Genomic DNA, 18464 nt, shown 5'->3' on the forward strand with positions numbered 1-18464 from the left:
CTCCTCCCCCAGGTTATGCTCTATGCAACATTATAGAAATAAACTTCTAACTGTGAGATTGCTTTGTAAGCTTCATATTTAATAATATTCATATATATATATATCCAATATATCTGGATAATATATATATAGTCTAACAATATTGTGAATATTAATACTGGTTACTGCAGCAGATCCATATACGAGGATTGCTCCATTCTTTCAGTAACATAGAACCAACAAGAAAAACAGGTTTCCAAAACACTATTTGTCTACAGTGGTGGGGTTTCTGTACAGGACTGGTCAAGGCCTAACAACAAATTCGTATATTGTCAAATAATCAAAGTCTCATAGCCAATTATGCTCTATTGTTCTCATTTAATCGCTTATCTATATTTACAGTGAAATCCCATTGTGTAATGTGTGTAGGCCTGTGTCCAAAGTGTAATAAGGCATTATTAATTCATGACCAGGATAAGTCAGGATAAATCAGGATAAGTCATTATCTGTGTAATACTTATATCCTATATCCATCATTGCATTGTTATTAACAACAGAGACACAATAACAGCAACAACTGTATTGTCTAAACCTGGACAACTTTATGTCTTTAAGTCATTGTTCAGGTTGTGTTGCTTTGAGGGAATGAGGAGCACTCAGGTGTGTGGAATTAGTTTCAATAGGGTTGTGATGACTGCAATTCAATGTTTATTCAAATGCTAAATCATGAACAAACCCTACTAGATTATATTATATTTAGTCGGCTAAAACTAGACTAACACTAAAACATTGCAGGTGACTAAAATGTGAGTATTGAAAACTATTCAAAGAGACTATAACAAAAACTCTATATTTGCTGTCAAAATAAACACTGGCATTGTGCGTACTGTGTGTGTGAAAAGGCCTTCAGTTTAACCATCTCATGCCGTGTGCATTGCAACATGTGTAGGCCTGTGTGCAGAAACATGTGCCAGTAGTGTAATAAGGCATTATTAATTCATGACCAGGATAAGTCAGGATAAGTCATTATCCGTGTAATAATTATATCCTATATCCATCATTACATTGTTATTAACAACAGAGACACAATAACAGCAACAACTTTATTGTCTAAATCTGGGAAACCTGGACAACTTTATGTCTTTAAGTCATTGTTCAGGTTGTGTTGCTTTGAGGGAATGAGGAGCACTCAGGTGTGTGGAATTAGTTTCAATAGGGTTGTGATGACTGCAATTCAATGTTTATTCAAATGCTAAATAATGAACAAACCCCACATTCTTTCCCCAGGTTAAAATGTAAATGAGGGAATGAGGAGCACTCATGGAATTAGTTTCAATAGGCTTGTGTCTGCACTTTAATTATCAGATTAACTAAGACTAAATATACTGACAATTTCATCAACAAATAAAAACTAGACTAAAATGTTAGGAAGGGACTAGTGGACAAGAGATCCAGTATAAGTCATTTTACACTTGGTTGCATGCTTTTCAGCAAGGGTAAAATCAGTCATTACGACGGCATCGAGGCCCGCCAAAATACATTTTCAGTCGACTAAATCAACCGTAGACTTAGTCGACGGAAATCGTATTATATTTAGTTGGCTAAAACTAGACTAACACTAAATCATTCCAGGTGACTAAAATGTGACTGAAACTAAATGAAAACTATTCTTAGAGACTATAACAAAAACTAAAATCTATATTTGCTGTCAAAATAAACACTGACATTGTGCGTACTGTGTTTGTGAAAAGGCCTTCAGTTTAACCATCTAATGCCGTGTGCATTGCAACATAATTATCAAAAAACATAATGCTTAGGTTTGCGCCACATGCTAAAGCTATACAGTCTCTGAACTTATTTGAATGAATAAAATGTTAATTTAAGCCGTCTGTATGGTAGAGTATGTTAATACAATACTAGCACATCTGCAGTGGTTGGTGGTGGTCTCCATTCTCTTCCGTTGTGACATTCTGGTTACAAAGGGGGTTTGTACCTTTTAGAAATAGTATACAGTAGCCTACTGTATGTAGCAGTGTTGTTTTCGTCGACTAAAACTAATACGAAAAATGTCCGTCGACTGTCTTTTTCCAGTGTCGAAAACTAAATGGAAACTAAATTAAAACTAAGCTATGAGGACTAAAACTAAGACTAAATATACTGACAATTGTCAACAAATAAAAACTAGACTAAAATGTTAGGAAGGGACTAGTGGACAAGTATAAGTCATTTTACACTCGGCTGCACGCTGAAACAGCCGATCATCAGAGCCTATAGTTTTCATGTAGTTTCCATTTATTTTTCGTCAGTGAAAAAAGGTAGTCGACAAACATTTTTCGTCATAGTATTAGTCGACGAAATCAACACTGGTGTGTGAGACTTAACCCATTTTGGGTGGGAACCCCTTTTGGTGTTAGCATTACGTTATGCTTTAGCTATTGAAAAATAGCAGATCTACAGCTGAGGAGCACTCAGGTGTGTGGAATTAGTTTCAATAGGGTTGTGATGACTGCAATTCAATGTTCATTCAAATGCTAAATAATTAACAAACCCCACATTCTTTCACCAGGTTAAAATGTAAATGAGAGAATGAGGAGCACTCCTGGAATTAGTTTCAATAGGCTTGTGTCTGCACTTTATTAAAAAACAAATCTACCTGAAATGACCATGTCATTAATCCTACCTTTATTAGTACTACCTACTTTAGTAGTACCTAGCTGCTGGATTTCATAGTGAGTAATTCTGAGTAACACATTATCTCTTTATTTATTTTTTTGCCATTTTGCTTCCTAAACATGTTTTCTTTCAAACTAAAGCAAAATACACATAAAAATACAGATTTAGATTTTTATTTTGATAGTTTATTTTAGCCAATGACAGCTCGTTTTTCTGGGTGAAAATCCACCATCTCTATTTTCATGATTGGTTGTTGGTACAAAGGAAGTGACCATATTTGGATCAGACCACAGTCAGCTCGAGGTCCAGACCTTTCCAATGATATATGCCATATGTTGTTGCCTTGGTTTGGATGAGATATTTTGTCTCAAAGTGTCTACAAATATGACAAACAAAATGAGTTTTCCTCATACCAAACGTTCCAGTCTTATTCATAACTATATTCCGCAGACATTTACAGATGGATTTGTTGATATATCATTCACAGCCTGATTTACATCACATTTTATACCTAAAAACATGCCGAACATTTTCTGATTTGTGGAGTGATAATTAGAGATATCAAAAATCTGTAATTTTCTTTGTCTCTAATGTGTCAACAAAATGAAATGATCATTTTGAACCTGGCTTTATCCGATCTTCAGATTTATCGTCCCGAAATATATGCAAATTAGCACATATAATGCCTAATTTTCATATTTAAACATATAATTTCAGAAAATTTGTAATAATTTTCCCACTAGTATAGAAGACAGTTTCTGTACAGGTTTTGTGTATTATTGATATGTAAATCTCCCCACTGCAATTGTCAGGGAATGGATTTTTACTGCATGAAGTGTGGTATAGCTTGGTACATTCGAAAGGCTCGTTTCTAACCATCTAATTTAAAATAAATAAATAAGGTTTTTGCCTCCCAAAATGCTGCTATCAGATTTGGAGAATGACGCTATTTTTGATGCTGAATTGCGGTCCTTTCTGTGAACTTATGTATGTAGTTTATCAACACTGTACAGGTCCACACATTGAGTACATGGGAGCCGTCTGTTCCATTCTGTTCTGTTCTTGCATTCAGAGGGGCATTCAAACACCTGAATAGCCTGACCCACTTGTATTTAAGCCCTTTTGGGCAAGAACCCCTTTTGGTGTTCTAAACCTTATGTTATAATTTAGCTATTGAAAAATAGCAGATCTACAAGGAAAAACCTTGAAAATGTGGCACAAAACGTTTTTAACTCAAATATTTGCTTCTTGGGGTGTTCCTGGAATAGCATTCTCAGATGGGGGTCGGTGGCCAATTACATATCCTTTTTGGGGGTCCTTGACATGAAATATTGAGCCCCACTGATACAGAAACATGAGGTATTTCAGAAAACTGTCAGGATTTAGAAGACTCTTTAAAAAAAAAGAAGAAATTGACGTCAGGCCTAAATGGGTTAAGCCCTTTTTGTCCCAAATCCATGAAAACTGCCCTTAAGGACACAGCTGAGTGCTGGAAGTGCAAGGATGCATCTTCGGTGGGCACCCTGGTTCACGCTTTGTGGGACTGTCCTGTAATTGAGAGTTATTGGAAACAAATTCATAATTGTATCTTAGAAATGACAACGGTTGATTTTCCCTTCTGCCCTAGGCTTTACATACTGGGTGACCCAAAGCAGGTTGCTCACTGCGATTATGTAGATTTCATCCTCACGGCTATCATGATTGGAAGACAGGTGCTAATGAGGGGTTGGAAAGCGTCAGGGAGTCCCTCGTTTCATGACTGTGGAGTTAGGCAAGGTTGCAGCATACGAAGAAATGGCATATAGGAGGTCCGACAGACTGGACAAATATATATGGAAATGGGGAGGATACATAATGCATATTGCTGTCAATCCCATTGTGGTGTGAGCGCAACATCTGTTTTTCTTTCTTGTTTTCCATGAAAGTGTAAATTGATATTACCCAGGTGTAATGGCATTTATTTTTCCCTTTTTTATTATTAATTTGTTTTATTTTATTGTATTGTCTGTATTGTTTTATCTTTTCTGTAAAGATTTTGTTGTGTAATGTATTTATTATTTTCTTGTCTAGTTTTGTTTCGTTTGTTGTCTTAATTGTTTGTGAAACTAAATTGAAAAGGCAATAAAATTTTGCTCACCTCTGCCTTCCGTTTGGCCCCAGATCGGCTCCAGGGCCTCTCCACAAGCCTCTAGCTCTATAGAGTCAGAAGAAAATGTATATCGTCATATCTATCTACTTTACATTATACTGTGGGTTGATATGTAAATCTCCCCACTGCAATTGTCAGGGAATGGATTTTTACTGCATGAAGTGTGGTATAGCTTGGTACATTCGAAAGGCTCGTTTCTAACCATCTCATTTTAAATAAATAAATAAGGTTTTTTTTGCCTCCCAAAATGCTGCAATCAGATTTGGAGAATGATGCTATTTTTGATGCTGAATTGCAGTCCTTTCTGTGAACTTATGTATGTAGTTTATCAACACTGTACAGGTCCACACATTGAGTACATGGGAGCCGTCTGTTCCATTCTGTTCTCACATTCAGAGGGGCATTCAAACACCTGAATAGCCTGACCCACTTGTATTTAAGCCCTTTTGGGCTGGAACCCCTTTTGGTGTTCTAAACCTTATGTTATAATTTAGCTATTGAAAAATAGCAGATCTACAAGGAAAAACCTTGAAAATATGGCACAAAACATTTTTAACTCAAATATCATGCTTCTTGGGGTGTTCCTGGAATAGCATTCTCAGATGGGGGTCGGTGGCCAATTTACATATGCTTTTTGGGCGTCCTTGACATGAAATATTGAAATATTGCCCCACTGATACAGAAACATGAGGTATTTCAGAAAACTGTCAGGATTTAGAAGACTCTTTAAAAAAATATATCGACGTCAGGCCTAAATGGGTTAAGCCCTTTTTGTCCCAAATCCATGAAAGCCAGGACTCGTGGACAAGAAACACGAGAGGGTGTAAAAAACAAAAACAAGGGTAACATATAGTAGAATGAATAAAACTCTTGGTCAGATTAATTATCAGATTAACTAAGACTAAATATACTGACAATTTCATCAACAAATAAAAACTAGACTAAAATGTTAGGAAGGGACTAGTGGACAAGAGATCCAGTAGAAGTCATTTTGCACTTGGTTGCATGCTTTTCAGCAAGGGTAAAATCAGTCATTACGACGGCATCGAGGCCCGCCAAAATACATTTTCAGTCGACTAAATCAACCGACTTAGTCAACGGAAATCGTATTATATTTAGTCGGCTAAAACTAGACTAACACTAAAACATTCCAGGTGACTAAAATGTGACTATTGAAAACTATTCAAAGAGACCATAACAAAAACTAAAATCTATATTTGCTGTCAAAAAAAACACTGGCATTGTGTGTACTGTGTGTGTGAAAAGGCCTTCAGTTTAACCATCTCATGCCGTGTGCATTGCAACATGTGTAGGCCTGTGTGCAGAAACATGTGCCACTAGTGTAATAAGGCATTATTAATTCATGACCAGGATAAGTCAGGATAATTCAGGATTAGTCATTATCCGTGTAATAATTATATCCTATATCCATCATTACATTGTTATTAACAACAGAGACACAATAACAGCAACAACTGTATTGTCTAAACCTGGGAAACCTGGACAACTTTATGTCTTTAAGTCATTGTTCAGGTTGTGTTGCTCTGAGGAAATGAGGAGCACTCAGGTGTGTGGAATTAGTTTCAATAGGGTTGTGATGACTGCAATTCAATGTTTATTCAAATGCTAACTAATGAACAAACCCCACATTCTTTCCTCAGGTTAAAATGTAAATGAGGGAATGAGGAGCACTCATGGAATTAGTTTCAATAGGCTTGTGTCTGCACTTTAATTATCAGATTAACTAAGACTAAATATACTGACAATTTCATCAACAAATAAAAACTAGACTAAAATGTTAGGAAGGGACTAGTGGACAAGAGATCCAGTATAAGTCATTTTACACTTGGTTGCATGCTTTTCAGCAAGGGTAAAATCAGTCATTACGACGGCATCGAGGCCCGCCAAAATACATTTTCAGTCGACTAAATCAACCATAGACTTAGTCGACGGAAATCGTATTATATTTAGTCTGCTAAAACTAGACTAACACTAAATCATTCCAGGTGACTAAAATGTGACTGAAACTAAATGAAAACTATTCTTAGAGACTATAACAAAAACTAAAATCTATATTTGCTGTCAAAATAAACACTGACACATTGTGCGTATACTGTGTGTGTGAAAAGGCCTTCAGTTTAACCATCTCATGCCGTGTGCATTGCAACATAATTATCAAAAAACATAATGCTTAGGTTTGCGCAACATGCTAAAGCTATACAGTCTCTGAACTTATTTGAATGAATAAAATGTTAATTTAAGCCGTCTGTATGGTAGAGTATGTTAATACAATACTAGCACATCTGCAGTGGTTGGTGGTGGTCTCCATTCTCTTCCGTTGTGACATTCTGGTTACAAAGGGGGTTTGTACCTTTTATAAATAGTATACAGTAGCCTACTGTATGTAGCAGTGTTGTTTTCGTCGACTAAAACTAATACGAAAAATGTCCGTCGACTGTCTTTTTCCAGTGTCGAAAACTAAATGGAAACTAAATTAAAACTAAGCTATGAGGACTAAAACTAAGACTAAATATACTGACGATTGTCAACAAATAAAAACTAGACTAAAATGTTAGGAAGGGACTAGTGGACAAGTATAAGTCATTTTACACTCGGCTGCACGCTGAAACAGCCGATCATCAGAGCCTATAGTTTTCATGTAGTTTCCATTTATTTTTCGTCAGTGAAAAAAGGTAGTCGACAAACATTTTTCGTCAAAGTATTAGTCGACGAAATCAACACTGGTGTGTGAGACTTAACCCATTTTGGGTGGGAACCCCTTTTGGTGTTAGCATTACGTTATGCTTTAGCTATTGAAAAATAGCAGATCTACGCGCTCATAGCGCGCCACCGAGTGGCACGCTACGAGCTTGTATAGGTCTGCTATATCTGAGAGCGACTGACATAGAAACATAGCTTTTTCAGAAAACTGTCAGGGTGTAGAAGACATTTTCTAACCCTATTCATGTGTATGCCTAGGTTGTGTTGCTTTGAAGGAATGAGGAGCACTCAGGTGTGTGGAATTAGTTTCAATAGGGTTGTGATGACTGCAATTCAATGTTCATTCAAATGCTAAATAATGAACAAACCCCACATTCTTTCACCAGGTTAAATGTAAATGAGGGAATGAGGACACTCCTGGAATTAGTTTCAATAGGCTTGTGTCTGCACTTTATTAAAAAACAAATCTACCTGAAATGACCATGTCATTAATCCTACATTTATTTTAATAACTAGTAGTAGTACCTATAGCTCCTTCATAGTGAGTAATTCTGAATAACACATTGTTATCTCTTAAGAGTTAACACGTGCCTTATTGTGTCTCAGTTTTCACTACAGAGTGTTGCACGGTTGTCTTCTAAGTTGTTACTCAGGGTCTTTTAATTAATTTTTGTATTTTATGCTGCGTTTTTAAAACAAACATTAAACCTGTATAAAACTCAATCTAATGCATTGAGAAACAGAACTGTAATTGTGACTTAATAAATAAGAGTGACGACATATCTCTTAACAGTTAACACGTGCCTTATTGTGTCTCAGTTTTCTCACTACAGAGTGTTGCACTGTTGTCTTGTAAGTTGTTACTCAGTGTATAAAAACAAACATTAAACCTGTATAAAACTCAATCTAATGCATTGAGAAACAGAACTGTTAACAACATTGAGTTACAGTGTCAGTGAATGCATGACACACATATTCTACTTACTCTTGGGTGAAGAAACACCTTCCTGCAATATCATTCAAGAGTTTATACATGGATAGATACTAGAGAAGATGTGACTTAATAAATAAGAGTGATGACATACCTGCCGTTTACTGGGAGTTCTTCCACATGACATGTGGTGCATAAAAACGGCTGGTTTATAATAAACCTTAAAAATCAGTATAGTAGTGACTTATTTTCTACCAAACACACTCGATTGGGACTACTGGAGACTGGTGTTATCAAACTATATGGTATGGATATTATGTACATACACTGATATATATGTACAATCTAACTAGTGGATATGAATTAATTGTTACTGCAGCAGAGCCATTAATCTTGAGGATTTCTCCACATTCTTTCAGTAACATCAGAACCAAGTGGAACCAGCTCTGGTGAAGAAACAACTGCTCATACTGTGATTTACATCCCAGTGTCCCAGTTATTTTATAGTTTTTCTCTCTCAACTGACTTTTCATGTGTTTATTTTATACATTTGATATTAATGTTTTATAAACATTAATAATAAGTATTCATATCAAATTCAGAACAGTCATGTGTCCATTGAACAGCAGAGTGAAACAACTGAACAATAACAGCAACATTAATGTTCATTTAAATATGGAAACCTTACAGACCTTCGTTCAGGTTGTGGTGTTGTGAAGGAACGTGGAACATTCATTCAAAGTAATTTGAATGCAAATAATGAAGTACATCTGCATTCTTTCACCTGGTTGAAGTGTACATAGGGTTAATAATAGGCTACATGTGAATATGATGATGGCCGATGCTTCATTCACTATAAACAATGCCTTCAAGTTCAAATGGCAGAGATTAAGGGTGTTAATGGTCACTGGTTGTCTGGCAATGGATAGATCGCCTGTTAATGAGTGACGAGTTTCACCAAAACTACAGAAATAAGTCTATCACATGGAACTGTACAGTTCCCAACATAAAGACCACCCACCCACAACCACCACAGTTAGTTATATTACATCAGGATACCATACGCATTGGTTAAATCTGTATAACATTTTATTTCTAAAAAGTTGCAGCTTTACATAGTACACAAGCCTTCAAATCTTATATTTTACAAGTATATACCGCCCCCTGTACTTTTAATATTGTATGTGTTAAGTTGTAATGTAAGTTAAATTTGTTTCCACTTTAGTATAGAAGACAGTTTCTGTACAGGACTGGTCAAGGCCTAACAACAAATAAATATAAATATACCCCCCCCCCCCCAAATGTATTGGGGGGGGGGTATTGGGCCCCTATTAGCCTACATTAAAAAGCTTATAGTTGTCCCCTGTTGTTGTTGATGTTCTATTACTTTTGGTTTTGTGTATTGTTACACAAAACATTTTGTTAGAAACATTTTCTTTGGCACAACTGACTATTTTCTACCAAACACTCTCCATCGGGACTCCTACTGGAGACTGATGTTATCAAACTATGTGGTATGGATATTATGTACATACACTATATATATGTATGGATGAATAACTATTGAATAATTGGATATTAATTAATTGTTACTGCAGCAGAGCCATTAAGAGGATTTCTCCACATTATTTCAGTAACATCAAAACCAAGTAGAACCAGCTCCTCAATAGAATCATCAGCCACCAATCACAACCTAACAAACTGCTGCATGTGCTCCACCCCTCTCTGACTACTCCCCCATGTCCCATGCAACATTCTAGAAAGAAACTGCTAATCTATCTAGATCCAATATAGAGTATCTGACTAGGATGATTGAAATTCTGGAGTTTGGAATACCCCTTGAGATCTCGTTTTCGACTATCTGGATAATATATGTACAGTCTAATAATATTGAATAATTGGATATTACCACTGACCACAAGGGAACAGTTTAAACCCAGTGTGTACAACCTGTGGACTTCTAAATGAATATAATTACTAAAAGCTTTTCCTCACATATCACAATTATTTGGGTTTCTCTAAGTGTGAATCCTCTGATGTCTTTTAAGATGTCCCATTTGAGAGAAATGTTGTCCACACTGATCACATCCATAGGGTTTCTCTCCAGTGTGAATTCTCTGGTGTGTTTTAAGGCTTGGCATTTGAGAGAAGTGTTGTCCACACTGATCACAACCATAGGGTTTCTCACCAGTGTGAATTCTCTGATGTGTTTTAAGGCTGTCCATTCGAGAGAAATGTTGTCCACACTGATCACATCCATAGGGTTTCTCTCCAGTATGAATTTTCTGGTGGCTTTTCAGGTTGGACTTGTCAGAGAAGTGTTGTCCACACTGATCACATCCATAGGGTTTCTCACCAGTGTGAATTATCTGATGTGTTTTAAGGTGGGTCAAATGAGAGAAGTGTTTCCCACAATGATCACATCCATAGGGTTTCTCTCCAGTGTGAATCCTTTGGTGTGATTTAAGATTTCCTATTGTAGAGAAGTGTTGTCCACACTGATCACATCCATAGGGTTTCTCTCCAGTGTGGGTTTTCTGGTGTATTTTAAGGTGTGCCATTTGAGAGAAGTATTGTCCACACTGATCACACCCATAGGGTTTCTCTCCAGTGTGAATTCTCTGATGTATTTTAAGACTGTCCATTCGAGAGAAATTTTGTCCACACTGATCACATCCATAGGGTTTCTCTCCAGTGTGGGTTTTCTGGTGTATTTTAAGGCTGTCCATTCGAGAGAAATGTTGTCCACACTGATCACATCCATAGGGTTTCTCTCCAGTATGAATTTTCTGGTGGCTTTTCAGGTTGGACTTGTCAGAGAAGTGTTGTCCACACTGATCACATCCATAGGGTTTCTCACCAGTGTGAATTATCTGATGTGTTTTAAGGTGGGTCAAATGAGAGAAGTGTTTCCCACAATGATCACATCCATAGGGTTTCTCTCCAGTGTGAATCCTCTGGTGTGATTTAAGATTTCCTATTGTAGAGAAGTGTTGTCCACACTGATCACATCCATAGGGTTTCTCTCCAGTGTGGGTTTTCTGGTGTATTTTAAGGGGTGCCATTTTAGAGAAGTGTTGTCCACACTCAGCACATCCATATGGTTTTTCTCCAGTGTGAATCCTCTGGTGTGATTTAAGATTTCCCATTGTAGAGAAGCGTTGTCCACATTGATCACATCCATAGGGTTTCTCTCCAGTGTGAATCCTCTGGTGTGATTTAAGATTTCCCATTGTAGAGAAGCGTTGTCCACATTGATCACATTCATAGGGTTTCTCTCCAGTGTGAATCCTCTGGTGTATTTTAAGTCTGGTCATTGTAGGGAAGTGTTTACCACACTGATCACAGCAGTGGTATTTTTGCTTAGCCAAGCTTAATTGTCCATTCACCTCTGGTAGAACGGGGAAAACAGACTGATCATGCAACACTGAATTGGAAACAAAAACAAAGGAAATGTTGTTTAGAGGCATTCCTAGACTTAAAATAGCAAAACTAATACATGAAGTACCCAATTATCAATTTAGCATCCATTTATAATTCGATTCTACAATAGTTTTATATTTTAGAAAATACATAAAAACAGGTAGTAAATGCTAAAATAAATAAAAACAAATGACTAGATAAATGAATCCATGCTAATCCATATAGACACAGTAAGTAACTTACAGAGGTCTTGATGATCCTTGGGTGTGTTGAGAGAGTTCATCTTCAGCTGAAGTCTGGAGTCCACAGTCAGATGAGATCAGAAATTATAGATATCCTGGAGGAGTTGTGGAGAACTGACAACTACAAACTCTTCTTATACTGGAGAGCCTGAGGTGGAACCACTAACTGCTTGGTGTTGATTGGCCAAAGTGTGGAACAATAGTCATCAGCCACCAATCACAACCTAACAAACTGCTGTATGTGATCCACCCCTCTCTGACTCCTCCCCCAGGTTATGCTCTATGCAACATTCTAGAAATAAACTTTTAACTGTGAGATTTCTTTGTAAGCTTCATATTTCATATATGAATATATATATATATATCCAATATATCTGGATAATATATATAGTCTAACAATATTGAATAAGTGGATATTAATTATAATACTTGTTACTGCAGCAGATCCATAAGAGGATTGTTCCACATTCTTTCAGTAACATAGAACCAACAAGAAAAACATTTATCAAAACACTATTTTTCGACAGTGGTGGGGTTTCTGTACATGACTGGTCAAGGCCTAACAACAAATTAGTATATTGTCAAATCATCAAAGTTTCATAGCCAATTGTGCTCTATTTTTCTCATTTAATCACTTATCTATATTTACAGTGAAATCCCATTGTGTAATGTGTAGGCCTGTGTGCAGAAACATGTCCATAGTGTAATAAGGCATTATTAATTCATGACCAGGATAAGTCAGGATAAGTCCATATCCGTGTAATAATTATATCCTATATCCATCATTACATTGTCATTAACAACAATAACAGCAACAACTGCTGTCTAAAGCTGGGAAACCTGGACAACTTTATGTCTTTAAGTCATTGTTCAGGTTGTGTTGCTTTGAGGGAATGAGGAGCACTCAGGTGTGTGGAATTAGTTTCAATAGGGTTGTGATGACTGCAATTCAATGTTTATTCAAATGCTAAATAATGAACAAACCCCACATTCTTTCCCCAGGTTAAAATGTAAATGAGGGAATGAGGAGCACTCGTGGAATTAGTTTCAATAGGCTGCACTTTAGTCTGCACTTTATTAAAAAACAAATCTACCTGAAATGACCATGTCATTGATCCTACCTTTATTTTACTAGTAGTAGTACCTAGCTGCTGGATTTCATAGTGAGTAATTCTGAGTTACACATCGTTATCTCTTAACAGTTAACACGTGCCTTATTGTGTCTCAGTTTTCTCACTACAGAGTGTTGCACTGTTGTCTTGTAAGTTGTTACTCAGTGTATAAAAACAAACATTAAACCTGTATAAAACTCAATCTAATGCATTGAGAAACAGAACTGTTAATTGTGACTTAATAAATAAGAGTGATGACATACCTGCCGTTTACTGGGAGTTCTTCCACATGACATGTGGTGCATAAAAACGGCTGGTTTATAAAAAGCTTATAGTTGTCCCCTGTTGTTGTTGATGTTCTATTACTTTTGGTTTTGTGTATTGTTACACAAAACATTTTGTTAGAAACATTTTCTTTGGCACAACTGACTATTTTCTACCAAACACTCTCCATCGGGACTCCTACTGGAGACTGATGTTATCAAACTATGTGGTATGGATATTATGTACATACACTATATATATGTATGGATGAATAACTATTGAATAATTGGATATTAATTAATTGTTACTGCAGCAGAGCCATTAAGAGGATTTCTCCACATTATTTCAGTAACATCAAAACCAAGTAGAACCAGCTCCTCAATAGAATCATCAGCCACCAATCACAACCTAACAAACTGCTGCATGTGCTCCACCCCTCTCTGACTACTCCCCCATGTCCCATGCAACATTCTAGAAAGAAACTGCTAATCTATCTAGATCCAATATAGAGTATCTGACTAGGATGATTGAAATTCTGGAGTTTGGAATACCCCTTGAGATCTCGTTTTCGACTATCTGGATAATATATGTACAGTCTAATAATATTGAATAATTGGATATTACCACTGACCACAAGGGAACAGTTTAAACCCAGTGTGTACAACCTGTGGACTTCTAAATGAATATAATTACTAAAAGCTTTTCCTCACATATCACAATTATTTGGGTTTCTCTAAGTGTGAATCCTCTGATGTCTTTTAAGATGTCCCATTTGAGAGAAATGTTGTCCACACTGATCACATCCATAGGGTTTCTCTCCAGTGTGAATTCTCTGGTGTGTTTTAAGGCTTGGCATTTGAGAGAAGTGTTGTCCACACTGATCACAACCATAGGGTTTCTCACCAGTGTGAATTCTCTGATGTGTTTTAAGGCTGTCCATTCGAGAGAAATGTTGTCCACACTGATCACATCCATAGGGTTTCTCTCCAGTATGAATTTTCTGGTGGCTTTTCAGGTTGGACTTGTCAGAGAAGTGTTGTCCACACTGATCACATCCATAGGGTTTCTCACCAGTGTGAATTATCTGATGTGTTTTAAGGTGGGTCAAATGAGAGAAGTGTTTCCCACAATGATCACATCCATAGGGTTTCTCTCCAGTGTGAATCCTATGGTGTGATTTAAGATTTCCTATTGTAGAGAAGTGTTGTCCACACTGATCACATCCATAGGGTTTCTCTCCAGTGTGGGTTTTCTGGTGTATTTTAAGGTGTGCCATTTGAGAGAAGTATTGTCCACACTGATCACACCCATAGGGTTTCTCTCCAGTGTGAATTCTCTGATGTATTTTAAGACTGTCCATTCGAGAGAAATTTTGTCCACACTGATCACATCCATAGGGTTTCTCTCCAGTGTGGGTTTTCTGGTGTATTTTAAGGCTGTCCATTCGAGAGAAATGTTGTCCACACTGATCACATCCATAGGGTTTCTCTCCAGTATGAATTTTCTGGTGGCTTTTCAGGTTGGACTTGTCAGAGAAGTGTTGTCCACACTGATCACATCCATAGGGTTTCTCACCAGTGTGAATTATCTGATGTGTTTTAAGGTGGGTCAAATGAGAGAAGTGTTTCCCACAATGATCACATCCATAGGGTTTCTCTCCAGTGTGAATCCTCTGGTGTGATTTAAGATTTCCTATTGTAGAGAAGTGTTGTCCACACTGATCACATCCATAGGGTTTCTCTCCAGTGTGGGTTTTCTGGTGTATTTTAAGGGGTGCCATTTTAGAGAAGTGTTGTCCACACTCAGCACATCCATATGGTTTTTCTCCAGTGTGAATCCTCTGGTGTGATTTAAGATTTCCCATTGTAGAGAAGCGTTGTCCACATTGATCACATCCATAGGGTTTCTCTCCAGTGTGAATCCTCTGGTGTGATTTAAGATTTCCCATTGTAGAGAAGCGTTGTCCACATTGATCACATTCATAGGGTTTCTCTCCAGTGTGAATCCTCTGGTGTATTTTAAGTCTGGTCATTGTAGGGAAGTGTTTACCACACTGATCACAGCAGTGGTATTTTTGCTTAGCCAAGCTTAATTGTCCATTCACCTCTGGTAGAACGGGGAAAACAGACTGATCATGCAACACTGAATTGGAAACAAAAACAAAGGAAATGTTGTTTAGAGGCATTCCTAGACTTAAAATAGCAAAACTAATACATGAAGTACCCAATTATCAATTTAGCATCCATTTATAATTCGATTCTACAATAGTTTTATATTTTAGAAAATACATAAAAACAGGTAGTAAATGCTAAAATAAATAAAAACAAATGACTAGATAAATGAATCCATGCTAATCCATATAGACACAGTAAGTAACTTACAGAGGTCTTGATGATCCTTGGGTGTGTTGAGAGAGTTCATCTTCAGCTGAAGTCTGGAGTCCACAGTCAGATGAGATCAGAAATTATAGATATCCTGGAGGAGTTGTGGAGAACTGACAACTACAAACTCTTCTTATACTGGAGAGCCTGAGGTGGAACCACTAACTGCTTGGTGTTGATTGGCCAAAGTGTGGAACAATAGTCATCAGCCACCAATCACAACCTAACAAACTGCTGTATGTGATCCACCCCTCTCTGACTCCTCCCCCAGGTTATGCTCTATGCAACATTCTAGAAATAAACTTTTAACTGTGAGATTTCTTTGTAAGCTTCATATTTCATATATGAATATATATATATATATATCCAATATATCTGGATAATATATATAGTCTAACAATATTGAATAAGTGGATATTAATTATAATACTTGTTACTGCAGCAGATCCATAAGAGGATTGTTCCACATTCTTTCAGTAACATAGAACCAACAAGAAAAACATTTATCAAAACACTATTTTTCGACAGTGGTGGGGTTTCTGTACATGACTGGTCAAGGCCTAACAACAAATTAGTATATTGTCAAATCATCAAAGTTTCATAGCCAATTGTGCTCTATTTTTCTCATTTAATCACTTATCTATATTTACAGTGAAATCCCATTGTGTAATGTGTAGGCCTGTGTGCAGAAACATGTCCATAGTGTAATAAGGCATTATTAATTCATGACCAGGATAAGTCAGGATAAGTCCTTATCCGTGTACTAATTATATCCTATATCCATCATTACATTGTCATTAACAACAATAACAGCAACAACTGCTGTCTAAAGCTGGGAAACCTGGACAACTTTATGTCTTTAAGTCATTGTTCAGGTTGTGTTGCTTTGAGGGAATGAGGAGCACTCAGGTGTGTGGAATTAGTTTCAATAGGGTTGTGATGACTGCAATTCAATGTTTATTCAAATGCTAAATAATGAACAAACCCCACATTCTTTCCCCAGGTTAAAATGTAAATGAGGGAATGAGGAGCACTCGTGGAATTAGTTTCAATAGGCTGCACTTTAGTCTGCACTTTATTAAAAAACAAATCTACCTGAAATGACCATGTCATTGATCCTACCTTTATTTTACTAGTAGTAGTACCTAGCTGCTGGATTTCATAGTGAGTAATTCTGAGTTACACATCGTTATCTCTTAACAGTTAACACATGCCTTATTGTGTCTCAGTTTTCTCACTACAGAGTGTTGCACTGTTGTCTTGTAAGTTGTTACTCAGTGTATAAAAACAAACATTAAACCTGTATAAAACTCAATCTAATGCATTGAGAAACAGAACTGTTAATTGTGACTTAATAAATAAGAGTGATGACATACCTGCCGTTTACTGGGAGTTCTTCCACATGACATGTGGTGCATAAAAACGGCTGGTTTATAATAAACCTTAAAAATCAGTATAGTAGTGACTTATTTTCTACCAAACACTCTCGATTGGGACTACTGGAGACTGGTGTTATCAAACTATATGGTATGGATATTATGTACATACACTGATATATATGTACAATCTAACTAGTGGATATGAATTAATTGTTACTGCAGCAGAGCCATTAATCTTGAGGATTTCTCCACATTCTTTCAGTAACATCAGAACCAAGTAGAACCAGCTCTGGTGAAGAAACAACTGCTCATACTGTGATTTACATCCCAGTGTCCCAGTTATTTTATAGTTTTTCTCTCTCAACTGACTTTTCATGTGTTTATTTTATACATTTGATATTAATGTTTTATAAACATTAATAATAAGTATTCATATCAAATTCAGAACAGTCATGTGTCCATTGAACAGCAGAGTGAAACAACTGAACAATAACAGCAACATTAATGTTCATTTAAATATGGAAACCTTACAGACCTTCGTTCAGGTTGTGGTGTTGTGAAGGAACGTGGAACATTCATTCAAAGTAATTTGAATGCAAATAATGAAGTACATCTGCATTATTTCACCTGGTTGAAGTGTACATAGGGTTAATAATAGGCTACATGTGAATATGATGATGGCCGATGCTTCATTCACTATAAACAATGCCTTCAAGTTCAAATGCAGAGATTAAGGGTGTTAATGGTCACTGGTTGTCTGGCAATGGATAGATCGCCTGTTAATGAGTGACGAGTTTCACCAAAACTACATAAATAAGTCTATCACATGGAACTGTCTACAGTTCCCAACATAAAGACCACCCACCCACAACCACCGCAGTTAGTTATATTATATCAGGATACCATACGCATTGGTTAAATCTGTATAACATTTTCTATTTCTAAAAAGTTGCAGCTTTACATAGTAGGCTACACAAGCCTTCACATCTTATATTTTACAAGTATATACTGCCCCCTGTACTTTTAATATTGTATGTGTTAAGTTGTAATGTACGTTAAATTTGCTTCCACTTTAGTAGGCTATAGAAGACAGTTTCTGTACAGGACTGGTCAGAACTGGTCAAGGCCTAACAACAAATAAATATAACCCCCCCCCCCCCCCCCTGGACTTCCCCTTTTGGCAGAAGACTTCAAAAACTTTTAAAAACGT

The sequence above is a fragment of the Protomyctophum parallelum genome (assembly GCF_964188405.1).
Source record: "Protomyctophum parallelum genome assembly, chromosome: 21".
Lineage (NCBI taxonomy): Eukaryota > Metazoa > Chordata > Actinopteri > Myctophiformes > Myctophidae > Protomyctophum > Protomyctophum parallelum.